This window comes from Lactuca virosa, chromosome 5, assembly GCF_052849685.1.
Source record: "Lactuca virosa cultivar CGN04683 chromosome 5, Lactuca_virosa_CGN04683_v6, whole genome shotgun sequence".
NCBI lineage: Eukaryota > Viridiplantae > Streptophyta > Magnoliopsida > Asterales > Asteraceae > Lactuca > Lactuca virosa.
In genome coordinates this window covers 389,685,106-389,696,259 of record NC_136430.1, presented here as the reverse complement: position 1 = coordinate 389,696,259, position 11,154 = coordinate 389,685,106, and positions in this window count along the sequence as shown.

The following is an 11,154-nucleotide window of genomic DNA, read 5'->3' as shown; positions in this document are numbered from 1 at the left end:
GAGCTCGTACGCGAAAGTTATGTATTTTAGAAGTTTTGGTGCGAAAATCGAGAAAAATCCCCAAAACCGAGAAATCTCGCATACATGGAGTTCGGCCACATGTCCTCGCCTCGCATCCAACACATGTCTGAAATTATGCTGAGTCATCCGATCTCGTGAGTCATCCGAACCAGAGAGCAAATCCGAAGTGGTCCACTAGGAGTCCGACGCGTGTCCCTTATCACGTGTCCGAGTCTCGCAGGGGGTGCCACGTCCGAAGCCTCGGACTAGACCTCGGTCCGATCAGAGGCTGCCACCGAGACCCTCGCACATGCGAGCCATGTGCTACGCGCCTTCGCCCTGCTGCCGCGTGTCCTCCCCTGCTGAATCCTCCCTTCTAAGCCGACCTCGGACCACTATAAATAGAAGGCTTGCGAGCCTTCTCGGTTACTTTTGAAATTTTGCCACCTTTAGCCCCTTTCTTCATATTTTCATCTTAACATCCCCCAAAGCCCCGGTATCGATTATAACCCCCAGAATACGCCACGAAGAGCCCGAGAATCCCGGAAAATTTATCTTTTCGGTTTGGAAGCCCGAACCTCGCAGAGCCCGGTTTCTGAATAAAACTCCCGGTTTTATTAGAAACGAACGTTTTAGGAAACGAATTGCTGCTCGATTTTCATCAAATCATGTGAGTGTATATTCACCTTCATCTTACACCTAGATATGAAGTATTTTCTATAAAATACGTGCTACGTGTAATTATATTAATTGTTTAATTGAGGTGACTGTTGAATTGATGTTTTATACAAGTTTTAAACTGTATATGTATTTTTATCTACAAATATGTTGGGTAAAACATGGGTAGATAGTTGATGTGTGATGAGATAAAATGATGAGAGGCCTCGATGTGATTTGTGATCCAGTCATCTAGCGGAGTTTGGATGACGACCACGGACTTTCTAGACAGTCCAGTGGAACGCTAGCAGGCCCGCAACCTGTATGTGTTAATGAACTTGGGTGTTCATTCGCTGTACTCCACCCCCTCATGGTTGCCTTTAGGACATGTATGGTTGAGGAAACCCCTTATCAGTAGTGTCCATCCCGATGATATTCTTTAGGCTAGGTCCCTTGTGATAAGTGTTTAGGGACGTAAAGTGAGGATAACGGGAAATGGGTAATCAGGGTTATTGTTGATTGATGAACTTAATAAGTTTATTATTACTGTGGGTTGAAAACCCTATATGCTCACCAAGCTCCCAAGCCTGACCCACTCAGCTTTTTATGTTACAGGTAGTGGACCCCGAGCATAGTCGGAGGACGATGAGAGATTTTTGGATTATAGGCCAGTAGTTGTAAATAATTGTTGAAAGGCTTATAATGTCTTGTTTATGCTTTTGATCTGTATCGATACATGACATCCCGAGGTTTTGATATGAAATGAAATTATATATTTCTTAAAGAAAGGTTTTGACAAACTTTTATCATATTTTGTTTTGGGGACCAATTCTGCAACATCTTTTAAAAAGATTTCTCTGATTTTATTTTAAAAAGCATAAATTAAATCGGTCTTTTCTGGCCGAGAAATTAGGGGATGTCACAACTGGTCTCCTTACCAGCCTCCATTTCCACTAAAACCCTAAAATCGATCCCTAAGTCTCTTGGTGGTGTTCTTGAGCTTGTAAGAAGTTCTTGGAGCTCATTTTTGGCCTTTGTGAAGGAGGAGGAGATCTTTAAGTTGTCTTGGTTGGTGGAAAGGCTTTGGATCCAGAATCATCTTCTTTTGTGCAAGCTTTGTAAGGTATCAAGTTTGAACGTTGACTTATAGATTTTTAGATCTCTTCATATTGTGCTTTGTTATGCTTTGGTCCCTTTTTGGGTTAATGAGAGAGTGGAGTTGTTTTAAGGGCTTGTTATTCCAGATCTGAGTGTGTATTGAACTCCTTGAGCATAAAGGTGCAAGCTTTATGAGATAATTGGTTTTATGCATGCATTAAGTCGCTTATTAAGTCCCTTTTAAGCTTAAGAGCTTCATCTAGGCATGCATGAATGTAAATTTGGCGACTTTACATGGTTTTCCAGCTCAAGGAAGTCAGATCTACGTTTTGGGGCTATATCTTCAAGGATTAAGTGCTTATTGGTTAAGACCCTACCTTATGAAGCTTATGGTTTGGGATTTTGGACCTTTTTGGGTAGTCCCAATGGATAAAGTTGGAAACTTTATCCTTCTGGACCACATTATGGGCTAGATCTGAGCTTTGGAGCTCTTGGAATCAAGGAAAGCAACTTAATGTATTAAGTTGTTGGAACTTCGGCAAACGCAACGTGTTTCTAAGCTAACACGGCGTGTTGGCTGGGGTTTTCCCGACTGGATGGATGCTGGCGGAACACGACGTGTTTGGTCAACATGGACTGTTGACTTTGACTTTGACCAGAAGTTTGACGATGGGATATTGTTGGTCCATGTTTGGGCCTTTTGGATCTTAGGTTTGGGCCTTATTCTTGGTCCAGGTTTGGATATAGATTCAACTCAAATTGTTATTTGGGTGCTGTTTGATATTGATAGATTCGGAGGGTTTTCGGATTAGTTGTTGATATGGGCATATTTAGTCATAAGAATCATGCATGATCTTAATACTTTATGTTAATTTTATCTCAAATAATGAACCAAAGGTGCTTAATTAGCTTAAATATTTCATTTTCAGCAACAAAGACATGCTCGAAAGGAAAATGAAGCGGAATTGGTGATTGGAAGCTTAGATATTGGATTTTGAAGAAAGAAGGATGTTGCTGGACAGCTTGACCCCTCGTCAGTTTTTTGGCCATATCTCATGAACCGTAACCCCGATTGACGAGATTCAAAATGTTCTGAAAACTACACACAATTTCGGACGACTTTCATGTTTTGAGAAGATGTTGATTCCAAATGGCCTCGACGAGTAGGCCATCAACTTGACGAGTTGGTCAGAAGTTTCGCGATTCTTGACTTTGCCTTGCCGTACACGGGATTTTAAGTGATGGACTCGTCGAGTAGGTCACTGGACTCGCCGAGTCGCCCCTGTTTTCAGAAAATATATATAGAAACGCTTCTCATTCGAACCCTAACGAATGGGGGAACCCTTGGGGGGTTAATTTGCGAATGGAGGTGCAGCTAGAAGCCCTGGAACTCATGGAACAACCCTAGCTTTCAATTTTGAGAAGATAAAAGGCAATTTAGGTTTAATCTTTACTTAATCTTTTGTTTGAACTATGTGTAAACTATTAGATTTCGTTTTTGATAAACTTTCTGCTGTAATCATGAGCTAAAACTCATATCTTCTGTTTAGGGTAGATGAATTTATGACTATGTGTTGATTTTTGTGGTTGGATTAAGTGAAATTGGTGAATTTGTTTTGTTAAGCTTGTTAAAGATCCTCATGTGTTAACAACAACTATTTTCTGTTAATTAGCTAAGTAATTAAGCTGCATGAACATCTCTTAACTGCTTATCTCATGTGATTTATGTGAACACATTGTTATGTGCCTAGGAATAATGAATGTGAAACTAGGGTTAACTATAAAATAGGTAAATTAATGTGTGAGCCTTGTGTGACGAACCATCAACAAGAGGTTAATTGAATTAGTAATTTGATTAGCTAATTACAAGTCTTACTTAACCCGAATCAATAGTCTAGGAAACTCATTAGTTTAACCAATTGGCCAATGTTTGAATTAATTTGTTTTCTAACGATTAGTAATAGAGAACGTGAACCTAATCACACTAATCGGTAGCCAATAACGAATAATCCATTGCACTTACCATAAAATCAACCATAGGAGTAAATGAGTCGAACCTAAATAGAAGTCTTCTCCATTATTGAATTTAGTGATTGTTTATTTGCTTTAGCTGTTAGTTGCTTAGTTTGAGTTTTATTTCATTGTTAAGTTTCTAGTCTTGAAAAACTAGAGAAACCCCCTTTTCTATTATTTGTTTTATTTAGATAATATTAGCATTTATTTTAATTGTTTACCGTTCCCTGTGTTCGATACCCTACTTGCTTGAACTATATTACTAATCGATAGGTACACTGCCTTTCGTGTGTTTATTTTGTGTCTAAGTTAGTAGGATTAAAACTAGTTCGTTTCACACACATCAGTTGTTAGGGATTATCTGTGTGATTCAACAGTGCGAGGTGAGTCTCCTCACTGTACTATGGGTCGCAGGCACCAATGCCAGCCCATTTGGTTTATGTATTCTAGGAAGACCAGGGGTGACCCTTGGCATTTATATGAAAGACCCGGAGGTGGCTCCCGATAAATCTGTATGTAAGACCAGAGTGTGGACTTTGGCATATAATTAGATAGTTAGTTTTAGATTGTATGCTAGTTGTCTCTATGATGCTTGCATGGAAGACGTGGAGGTGGCTCCTGGAACTTGTCTGTAAGACGCATGGTTTTGGCCCCCGGACTGGCAAGGAAAGACTTTGATACGAATCGTGGCATAATGGAAAGACTATAATTGGCACATAGAACCTCATATTGCATGTTTGATATGTATGGCTTGTATGTTATGTATGGTATGTTGTATTTGGGGAACTCACTAAGATTTGTGCTTACATTTGTGGTTTATGGTTTTTAGGTATGTAACATCCAGAATTTCAGGTATATTATTGTGTGATTAATCTTGAGACTTATGGAGTGACTCGACGAGTTGTGAGTCCAACTCGTCGAGTGGAGTCGAGTGTCCACGTGGGATTAATGAATGGACTCGACGAGTCAGAGAGCCGACTCGCCGAGTAGGTGCTGGGCAGACAAACCATAATTTCCCGATGTTGGGGCATATATATAAGGGAACTTATAGCCCCATTTACGCCTCACCAGTTACCTTAGACCCCTGTGAACAATCCCTAAACGCCATTAGAGCTAGAGAGTGAGTGAGAAGCTAATTGGAGTGGTTTGTGCATACTTTGAAGGAGATTTGGAGAGCTTGGTGTGTTCAATCAAGGAGGGGCTGTAGATCCAGAGTTCTTCTGTGGTTAGCTTCAGTGTAAAGGTAAAAAGCTTCTATCTTGACCTTTCCTTTGTGAGATCTTAGTTTAGGGAGATTTTGAGGGTCTTCTCCCATCCATTCTTGGCAATGAGTTATTTGAGCATATCTTGAGGTTGAAACCTCAGATCTGGACTGTAGAAGGACTTAAGAGACCAAAGAACCAAGCTTTATTGAGTTAGAGACTAGACCTTGAGCACCAAACCCTTGAAGGGCTTTGTATTGGCATTTTTGAGGCATTTATGCCATGCATGAACGTAAAGGTCGAGACTTTATGTGACTTTTGTGTCTTAAAGGGCTCGATCTAGGGTTTGGAATGATAGATCTGACTTTGGACGTCTGAATGGGAAATCAGATCGAAGGAACTCGCCGAGTCCATAGGCTGACTCGACGAGTCGGTGAGGGTTTGTCCCGATGAGTTTGATCATGCGATAACTCGGCGAGTTGGGGGTCAACTGAGCTGGACTTTTTGAGACTTCTGAGAATACGAGGGGACTCGACGAGTCGCAAGAGTGCACTCGACGAGTCGGGTCAAACGTAGACTGTTGACTCGAGTTTGACTTCCGTTGACTCTAGGGTTTGGTCAACATGAGGAATGGAGACCATGGAGGGGTAAAATGGTCTTTTACCCAGTTCAAAGAGTTAGAGAGAGAAAGAATAGCCTTCGGTTATCTGAGTCGTGAAAAGAGTATTAATTAGATTCATCCTTTGTGTTAGGCGGAGGCTAGTTCGAGATCCGAGCGTGAGGTTATTTGCTCACCTGCTTGCGAGGTGAGTCTTCTCACTATACTTTACCTAGAGTGGTAACTATGTGTGACCAGAGGGTCTTATGTGCTTGTTTGAGTTATGCATTTTCTGTGTGATATATGTGTTGTATGTTATATTATGTGATACATAGACCGGACCGGAGGGTCCAACGTACTATGAGACCGGAGGGTTCTCAACCAGACCGGACCAGAGGGTCCAACGAGCCATGAGACTGGAGGGTCCCAACCAGACCGGACCGGAGGGTCCAACGAGCCGTGGGACTGGAGGCTCCTGCTGAGACACGTTGACCGGAGGGTCTTACAGAGCTATAGCCTCGAGTGGCTAGTTATTTGTGCGTGGTATTTTTGGGGAAATCACTAAGCTTCATGCTTAACGTGTTATGTGTTATGTGTTTCAGGTTCTTATCAGGATCGCTGGAAGGCGCCTGCTCGATTGTACACACAACTGAGTAGAGATATATTTTTGAAGGATCCTGGATTTGTGATAAACAACTTTTGAAATATGTTGATAAATTGATACTTATGATTTTTGAGAAATGTGACATGTGTTTTATTGTGTTTTTAAATGAAAATTTTATGTGAAAATCTACGGTGTTACAAGTTGGTATCAGAGCCTTGGTTTGAGGGATTCGGATGCACCTCCGGGTTTGTTTGAACTCAAACTGAGGATTTGAGAAAGATTTTCAAAAGAGATAAATTTGTCTAAAAATGAGAAAGAGTTTAAGAGAAAACAAGTTGGAGCAGTGTGTACAATCAACCAGAGCCCAAATGATGATTTCCCAAAATACCCTTATCTTTGTGTTATGAGATATTTATGAGATATTATGCATGCTAGAGATAGGCTAGGTATTTCATAATTTAGGACTAGAGTGGCCTGATTTGTGATGCCTTAGCCTAGGAATGGTGCTATCTGTGATGTGCTTTTGAGTATGTGTGGAGTAAGAGTATCCAACAGAGATCTTTTAGAGAGAACTTGAGTAGAGGAGTAATCTAGGAGAGACACCTAGATAAGCATTCAAAGAGCCTACTGAGAGAGTAGTTAGATACCCGCGAGGGGGGTAGAGTTGCTTGAGTTTGGTGATACCCTTTTGAGGGAGCAGAGCAAGTGGAATTGTAACCTAGAGTGGTTTTTCGTACTGATAGAGATTATTCGATGTCTGAATGCTGCTTGCTTCGTGCTTTGTGGAACTCTTGATGATGGGAGTCAGCTACTAAGTGAATATGACGATATTAAGAAGGTGGATGACTGGCATCATAAGGAGTTCTTCAGCAGCTGATGGCAGAGGAGTGAGGGAACCTAGGAAGAGCCTAGGGAGTGGCCTTAGTCAGATGAGTATGCTGATAGAGGAGAGTATTCACTGGGAAGCGACCAGGTGTGACTGGATTGGTGATCGGGAAGGTTGAGCAGCTACTTAGGAAATCTGGGACGATCTGTGTGGAAAGTATGGGTAGATGTGGCAGGTAGTATGGGCCCGTACTACTGAAAGCAGAGGACCCATACTCGAAACAGGGAGAATTCTAGAGGTTCTAAGTAGCAGATTGAGAAGAGAGATAGCATGGTTCGAGTACCATGATTCGTAGCAGATTGAGAAGAGAGATAACATGGTTCGAGTACCATGATTCGTAGCAGATTGAGAAGAGAGATAACATGGTTCGAGTACCATGATTCGTAGCAGATTGAGAAGAGAAATAACATGGTTCGAGTACCATGATTCGTAGCAGATTGAGAGGAGATAACATGGTTCGGTTACCATGATTCGTAGAGTTGATCACATGGTTCGCGTACCATGATTTGTGGCGGTTAGTGCTTCTGGTTTTACCAGTTATTCCCTTGTGATTGATTAGACCGAGATCAGATGTGATAACGTGTGGGGCCCGAGGGCCATGTCGAGTGAGTTTTAATTGAGCCTACCTTGAGAGGGAAATCGAGTTAGTTTCTGGGAGATTTATTTGGTGAGATTCCAGTTGGAGTCGCATAACTCAGGGATGAGTAGAGGTGATGCTAATTGGAGGATCGCGGTCTGAGTCGAGCAATCGACCGATAGATGAGACGTCACTTTCTGAGACAAGAGTTGCGCTGTCCCCATTTCTGGGAGAAGCGAAGGAGATAAGAGTTTCCGGTTTCAGAGTTGGAGGTAAACCCCGTGAGGTAGCATAGGGTTGCAACCTTTCACCAGAGTATTTGGGCAGTATGTTTGCTGCTAGGTAGTTCTTAGACCACAAGAGAACTATTAGTGGAGACTGAGATGAGGACAAAGAGATGCCTTAGTCGAGTCAAGTACATTTTTAGCAGCGGTTCCAAGTGATCAGGAGGAGTATATTGGGGCGGTGACCCTAGTCGTTATGCTGTGTATCGGCCGTGAGAGGGAGGTCTCATGCTTTGATGATGATTCCCGTATTGGGAGGCTGGTCGAGGAGTCAGAGACGAGGTGGGTAATAGTGCATTATTTCCGGACCGAGAGTCAGGATTATTTCGGAACAATTGGGGTATCCGGCGGTGTGTCAGTCTGAGGCTTCGAGATGACTAGAGAAAGTCACGTCGATAGGATTCTGAGATTTTTGTCTGAGTTACGGGATATTTGGAGTTGCTTGGTCTCCATCGGGAAGATCATTGATGTGACTACGTTGTGCGTTCCAAGAGTTAAGTATGATGTGCCCGGTGAAAGAGTTTGTGGAGAAGACTGTTGGTATGTCAATTGGTGATGGTTTGAACCCTGAGTGGGGGAGAACTGAATACTTTATTGAGAGTATCAGAGATTTGTTCAAGAGCAGTTAGAGGACTGGATATAGTGACCTGCGGTATGGATACATGAGACCAGGGTTATTGGTGGTCGAGGCGAGGTGCAGAGCGAGATAATGCATGTTGTACGTGTTCAGGAAGGGATGAGTGTCTCCACGGCTGGTGGCCATTGGTCAGAAACCTTGTGGTGGTTAGGGATTCTTCAAGGTTGTAATGGTAAATTCGAGGTGGTTGGCTCGTAAGGATAGTTTCGGCAGTTGAGAATTTCTAGTTCAAGGTATGGGTTGTCATTGGGCAGCCAACTTCAGGGTCAGTATGTGTACTCTTGCATGGGTTTTGAACAATAGAGGAGGGAGTTTTAGGATTGTCGCCAACATGTTCTGAGTCATTGATGATTCCTCCATGGTTCAATTGAGAGTTGGAATAATCCGAAGTTACGAGTTGTGCGAGAGGAAGATCGGTGGTGGAGTCGAGATATTGCAAGATTCTGGATGGATACATTGCGGTATCCGAGTATGATGCCATGGGTGACGGATTGGTGGTTGAGGTAAGACATCGTGAGATATTGTGCTGGTGTACCAAGGTACCCGAGTGATTTATTGTTTCGGTGGGAACCCAACAGTGAATTGTCGATAGAGTGGGACTGTCTGAGGGTGTATTTGTGCTGAGAAAAGTGCCTTGCCTACGAGAACTTACATCAGGAGTGGTGGTGCATAAACTGAGTGGGTGTGTGCACTTATCTATGTTGGGTTGTGGGGCATGAGTTAGTAAACTCAGTGTAGTGATGACTTGATGATGAGATTTTGAGGTAATAAGAGAGCGAGTGGATCCGAGTGGGAGTAGTAACTTAGGAATATCGGGGAAAGACCATGGAGTGAGCCCATGGCGATTCAGTAAGTAAAAGAGTGTCGTGTGACTGCGGAGAGCCGCAACATACGTGAGCCATAGAAAGGGTATCGTGTGACTGTGGAGAGCCGCAGCATACGTGAGTCAGAGAAAGGGTATTGTGATACTGCGGGGAGCCGTGGCATTCACTAGTCAGCGAGAGAGTATCGTGATACTGCGGGGGGCCGTAGTATTCACTGGTTAAAGGGAGAGTGTTGTGATACTGCGGGGAGCCGTAGTATTCACGAGTCAGTGAGAAAGTGTCATAGGCCTGCGGGGAGTCGTAGCCTTCACGGGATAGTGAGAGGGAATGTAATGATACTATGGGGAGCCGTATTATTCGTTAGTCAGAGCATGAAGCAGAAGAGTTTTTAGGCTTGGATAGCCTTATTCTTTGAGTTTTAGGAACCTGGAGGTCGGACCAAAGGCGAGACTGGGGTCTCCTTGATGATCGGGAATCGTTATATTCAGAGTTAAGGTATGGTTATCGCAATCAGAAGGAATTGGAGAAGTGATGTACGCGTGAGTTGCGGGTCATGGGTCATGAGTTGAGTGCTTCATTGGGACGAGTGGTTCCAATTCTGAGTCTGACCAGACTCTCGAGTTAGAGTTTGGCTCTAATGAAATATTGAGTATGCGAAATGAGATTCCGAATCCAGAGAAGGGGTTCCATTTTGAGGGGCATTGTATGTCATCTGATGACTTAGGCCTGAGTGGGTCAGTTCGTTGGTACGGGAGGTATCGCGAGACGCATGGAACCAATGAGTAGTAGACGACAGAGGTCGGGGTGAGATGATCTTCAGTTGGGATTTTAGTAATCGTTCGGGGTAAAATGGACATCGTGACTTGTGTGTCACACTGGGCCGAGTTAGTTGGTGTGGGAAGGAAGTCAGTGAGGCATGTTGAGGTATGCAATGGGTAACCTTTGGAGGTTCAACTGCTAGGTCGGGAGATGAACTGGTTCTCAGTGTTGAAAGGGATATTGGAGACGGGAGCTGGGGTTTATGATTGTTAGATGTCAGAGGATAATTCTGAACAAACATGATCATTGTTTTGTGTCCGAGGACAGGGTGTTGAGAGTTCATTGTTCAGATGAGTTTTGATTGCAGTACAGTGGATGGGTCCCTGGTGTGATGTGATCCTTTCATTCTTTGGAGTATGATCTAAATTGTTTGACATGTCTGGTATGAGTGATCGGTAGTCAATTTTTGGACATTGACTTGTTTTATCAATCGCAACAAGAGAATCAGAGGGGCAGTGAGTTGTCAGGGTCTGTTATTTGAGGAGCGAATAACATGGTGATATCTTGAGAAGGCGGCCTGGCAATGAGACAGGCCATTAGAGTTCCAGATTCTGGAGAGTCAGAAGGGTTATCGTAGCGGCAGAAGGGTCTGTCCTTTTTCTGGGTGGGAGTTCCTGTTTAGATTTAGGTGTCCATGGAGGGAGATAGTTGTGAGGTATGAGATCCTTTCGGTGGTGCTATTCGGTTATTGGGTTCGATCTATGTGTTGTCGAGAAGCGATATTGAGGGCGAAATCTAATTCAAGTGGGGGAGAATTGTAACATCCGGAATTTCAGGTATATTATTGTGTGATTAATCTTGAGACTTATGGAGTGCCTCGGCGAGTTGTGAGTCCAACTTGTCGAGTAGATTCGAGTGTCCACGTGGGATTAATGAATGGAATCTACGAGTTGGAGAGCCGACTCGCCGAGTAGGTGCTGGGCAGAGAAACCCTAATTTCCCGGTGTTGGGGCCT